At 36.7% G+C, this 5,566-nt stretch overlaps 1 pseudogene; it reads left to right on the top strand.

Moving 5' to 3' along the window:
- LOC111726566 overlaps nt 1-5,379 on the top strand; it is a 9,634-nt pseudogene extending 4,255 nt beyond the window's left edge.
- The last annotated feature ends 187 nt before the right edge of the window (nt 5,380-5,566 follow it).

Below are 5,566 nucleotides of genomic sequence, written 5' to 3'. Positions count from 1 at the left end.
ATTCCTAGGCTGTTATTAGGTTATAGCTTTCATATAAAAGGTATAAATTAGTTTCATAACAGGGGTGTGTACATTGGATACTTTTTCAGTATTTCTTATAAGTCAATTCTAGCAACAGATTTTCTTAGTTTGGAATGTTTCTTTTATATTCATTTTGAAAATTAGTTTTGTTAGTTATAAGTTTTTTTTTGTTGTTGTTAATAGTTTTTCTTTTAACACTTCGAGCAAATCATCATACTGCTTTATCCAATCTGAAGAAGTCAACTAATAATCTTTCTGGAGTTCCTTTGTATGTGAAGAGTCATTGTTTTGTTTTGTTGCCCTAAAAAAAAATGTCTCTTTACCTTTTTTAGTCTTTTGCTTTCAACATTTTTATTGTGATATGTTTGGGCACAGATCCCTTTGCATTCATCTTATTGACGTTCATTGAGATTCTTAGACATGTATGGCAGCATTTTTTCCATTAATTTAAGATGTTTTTAGCCATAATTTCTGCATGATTTGAATGCATCCCATTTAAAATTCAGGTGTTGCCAATGTGATGGTGTTAAGAAGTGGGGCTTTTAAGGGTTGACTTGGCTGGAAGAAATCCTCCCTTGTTAATGAGATTAAGACCCGTATGAAAGAGGCTTCATGTAACCCTGGGCTAGCTTGTGATGAACTCACCCTTCTGCCTTCTGCCCTCTGCCATGGGAGGGTGCAGCAAGAAGACCCTCACCCTCCAAATGCTAGCACCTTGAATCTTGGAATTCCCAGCCTTTGGAACTATGCAAAATACATTTTTGATCTTTATAGTATTTTGTTGTAGCAGCACAAAATGGACAAAGACAATGTCTTTGCATATTTTTTTCTCTCCTTTCTCTATCTGTTCCTCTTCTGGTCCTCCCATTGTGTAGATGCTGGTAAGATAGAGTGCTGGGGATCAGTGTGAACAGTGAGAAATGGGCCATTAAAACAAGATAGTTGAAGAAAAAGACCTACCTAGGCCAGCAGCTATAATGCAGTGGGTGCTCAATAAATGTTTGCTGACTGAAATAATTATCAAAGAGAAGCCCAGTTTTCCTTTACTTTGTTTTCATTGATATGTCACTTGAAACTATTAAGTGCCAGGGATGGTAAGGGCAAAATGTGGCTATTAAAAGTAAGCACTTAAAGTTGGGTTTGATCAAATTAATGACAAGATGTTCTAGTTAACACCTTTAAAGTAAATGTCGAGATACATGCTTAAATGTAGTCATTTAATGGATCAGAGACAAAAGTTCTGCTCGATATCCTCTTAATTGCCTCAAAACTATTCAGAAGGTCAATAGATAACCAGCCAAATGCATGCCTGCTGATCAGGCAGGTAGATTGTCATTAAACTGACAGTCTCAATTCCCTTGGAGGCCCAGAGATAAACTTATTAACTTTACATTAAGAACTTTTTTTCCTTTATAACTTTCAGTAAAATGCCAGCAATCATAGAAGAGGCAAACATATAGACCAAGTGATATGAAGACTGTTAATTGCTGTGCTCTCAATAACCTTTGGTAGCATAAAATTGATCACAACTGAATATAAGAATTTAAATATATTTCAATGTAAATATATAATATGAATTTTATCAAGAACTTTTAAAAGCAAAATGTTAATTTAAGATTTGAAAATATGAAATTATGGGCTCAGTGCCCATAGCTCAGTGAGTAGGGTGCCAGCCACATGCACTGAGGCTGGCGGGTTCAAGCCCTGCCTGGGCCTGCTAAACAACAATGACAACTGCAACAAAAAATAGCCAGGGATTGTGGTGGGTGCCTGTTGTTGCAGCTACTCTGGAGGCTGAGGCAAGAGAATTGCTTAAGTCCAAGAGTTTGAGGTTGCTGTGAGCTGTGATGCCACAGCACTCTACCAAGGGCAACATAGTGACACTCTTTCTCAAAAAAAAGAAAAATGAAGGTACCAACGGGCATGGTGGCTCATACCTATAAACTTAGCACTCTGGGAGGCCAAGGTGGGTGGATTTCCTGAGCTCACAGATTTGAGACCAGCCTGAGCAAGAGTGAGATCCTGTCTCTAAAAATAGGCAGGCATTGTGGTGGTCTTCTGTAGTTGCAGCTGCTTGGGAGGCTGAGACAAGAGAATCATTTAAGCCCAAGAGTTTGAGGTTGCTGTGAGCTGTGATGCCACAGCACTCTATTGAGGTGACAAAGTGAGACTCTGTCTCAAAAATAAAACAAAAACCCAAACAAACAGAAAAAGAAAATATGAAGTTACTTGCCAATTTACAACTTCCCAACCATAATTGAATATACAGAAATGCAAATATCATCAATCATGTCAAAAAATCATGCAATAAATATTGAAGTGTTGTCTTAGCATTTATAAAATTAAGTATATTTTACCAGCAAGATCATAAGAAATTTTTTGAATGTAATTTGAATTATTTACTTACAACCCTTTTTGATAAAGCATTTGAGAAGCAAAATATTTGGGTGAAATATTGTATTATGGATACAGATTTCATCATTAAAATTGGCCCTCTCAAACATGATTTCATTTCTTTTCAACATTAAAAAAAGGATATATAAGATCTGACAATTAAGTCACGAACTCATCCTAATGTGCTACATATCTCATTGCTGAATATCACTATGGTCACCTTTGAAGTCCTCCCTTGGGGAAGCTATGCACACATGCCAATGCCTAGTCCACCCTTCAAAGCAATTTTGTTTCTATTAGATTCTCTAAAAAAGTCACTGGCAAAATTTGATTTGAGTCTTCCTTGTTGCAGTTTACAACTGCAAGGACTTACATAGATAAGGCGTCCTTTCAGAGCTTTAGGTTCCCCTCTTCACCTTCTGAGTAACACTTTAATTATATGATTAGTCATGTCCCTGAAATCCTCCATCAGACACTAGGTGTTCATTCAATTCCCAAAGATAAAGTCATCTTTTTGTGGGCAATATCTACCCCCTATATACTTTTTTTTGAGAGACAGAGTCTCACTTTATCACCCTCAGTAGAGTACTGTGCTGTCACAGCTCACAGCAATCTCCAACTCTTGGGCTTAGGCAATTCTCTTGCCTCAGCCTCCAGAGTAGCTGGGACTACAGGTGCCCACCAGAATGCCCAGCTATTTTTTTTGTTGCAGTTTGGCCGGGACTGGGTTCAAACCCGCCACTCTCTGTATATGGGGCCAGCGCCCTACCCACTGAGCTCCAGGCGCCACCCCCAACACACTTTTATAATTATAAGTTGCACGCTTGTAGAAGCTTTCATCAACATATGCTAAAATGCTAAAGTTGTGATAAAAGTAAGAAAAAGTGTTATTTTGAAAATGACATTTAAAAAGTCATTTCTCTACTCTTCCATCATATGTTGGTGTTTTTCAGAACTTCTCTAGTTATTTTTTATCTTCTTTTTTGTTCATGCAAAGAAATTGTTCTCATTTTTCAAGTTGCCACTTTATGTTATTATTTCCTATTTTTTATTCTTTCTCTTACTTTTATATTAATGTATTTCCAAATAACATTGAGAATTGAGCCACACTGCCCTCTTAGTAATGATAAGAATTATTTTCTGAGCCTTTGAAAATGCCGATTCCTGGAATCCCTTCAGGTCAAATGAAACAAATTATTTGTGGGAAGGTCCAGGAATATATTACAAGTAAGCCCTGTAGGTGTATCTTATTATTAGGAGAGTGTGGGAAACGCATCTAAATCAAAGTTGATTTTGTGTAGTTATTGGCTAAACATCCACAGTGATTCCTTTATCTTCCTGAAGGAGCACAGGGAAATTCATCCTCAAATCTGTCTCCCTGGCAGAATAATTTTTTTTGAAACAGAGTGTCACTCTGTTGCCCCAGCTATGGCATCACAGCTCACAGCAACCTCAAACTCCTGGGTTCACGTGATCCTCTTGCCTTAGCCCCTGTAGCTGGGACTAAAGGCACCCGCCTGGTTATTTTTTTTAATTTTTTTGCTCAGGCAGGTCAAGATCCACCCGTCTTGGTCTCCCAGAGTGCTAGGATTACAGGTGTGAGCCACCTTGCCCAGCCAGCTGGTAGAGAATAAGTATAGACTAATAAATAATTGTGGTGAAGTTAAATCAAGAGAAACTTGGTTTGCTTTTCATGAAAGAAGCTAAGTAGGTTTAAATTATTTTTTTTTGAGAGTGAGGGTTGTCAAAACAGAATAGATGGTAAAGAAATAAAGATAAAGCCCTGTCACAATTGTATTCAGGCATTTTGATGAGATTTCAGGTGAACACCTAAAATTAGCCCTCCTTTAATAGACTATATGAAATCAAATGTTTTTTTTGTGAAAATTTAAATATGGCAAATCTCATGTTAGCATAAATGAGTAACTTTTTTCACATGTATTTATATATTTCTTTTCATAATTTTTGTTTCACTATACTCCATAAACACTATAAGTTACATTGGTTAGAAATAAAAGAAATCTTAGATGTTGAAATCATAGACAAACTATTCTTGAAATTGCTATGAGACATAGGATAAAAGTTATATTTTGCCTTTAAAAAATGAGACTATTAAATAACCATTTCCCTTGTGAATTCTGAAGGTAAAAACTTTTCCACGTTTCTGCAGCACCAGACGGACACGTAACCAAGAAGAAGGTCTGGAGAAGGCTGGCTGGACAGTGCCGGGGCTGCCTGACTGGGATTAGTGGCATCACAGATCTGGGATTGTTCCTTAGAAAGTAATCTATCTACATTATAAGCCATCATTTCTAGAACCTCATAGCAAATAGGTGAATTTTAGTGAGTAAATATATTGTATTTATAATACTTACAAATATATGATATAAACATGTTAATGTTTATAGATACCTTATATTATAATGACAGCATTTATCCTACCTGAAAATGAACGAAAGCATAAGTTAAAAAAAAATAAAAACTATTTGATACTAATGAGACAAAAATGACAACGTGAGAGAGAAGAAAGAAAATAGACAATGAAAAAATTTTTCCCCTGAATATTTTTTTGAGTTTGGAACATGTGAATATTTCTATAAGGTGTGGCTCTGTTTGATTTTAATATCGTTAACTGAAGATTTAATAGTAGAAGACAGGCAGACTTAGTTGAGGTCATGGCCCGCAGGTTTATTTTTCTTTCCCTTTAGACTAAAGGCTGCTGCCGCAAACAAGCTTTGCCAGATCCTGGGTCAGGCGAACAACCTTCCGAGCTTGATTCCCCCGTTCATCCTTACTGGAGCCGGAGGTCCTGAAGCAGCACTGTATGTTCTGCGTCTGGCATTGTTCAATCCAGATGTTAGTTGGGACAGAAAGAATAACAAACTGGGTCCCAATGATCAACACAAGTTCTACTCAGTGAATGAGGATTGTAGCAAACTGAGGAAAGAAGGTCCAGACTTCTAAACCAAATGGATCACAGTAAAGCTGCTTGGTTGAAGGTCTTCCAGAAGCCATCCACACAATTTTCCACTTAACCAGGAAATATTTTTCTCTAAATTTATGAAATCATGTTGATGTATTGTGTTGAAGATTATACTGATTAACAAATATGCAAAATTTAACAACACCACCAGAAAAAAAAAGAAAAAGA

The sequence above is a fragment of the Otolemur garnettii genome, unplaced genomic scaffold, assembly GCF_000181295.1.
Source record: "Otolemur garnettii isolate 467f Iridium unplaced genomic scaffold, OtoGar3 scaffold00071, whole genome shotgun sequence".
Taxonomy (NCBI): domain Eukaryota; kingdom Metazoa; phylum Chordata; class Mammalia; order Primates; family Galagidae; genus Otolemur; species Otolemur garnettii.
The sequence above is the reverse complement of the archived record's forward strand: the minus strand, read 5'-3'. Positions and strand labels throughout refer to the sequence as shown.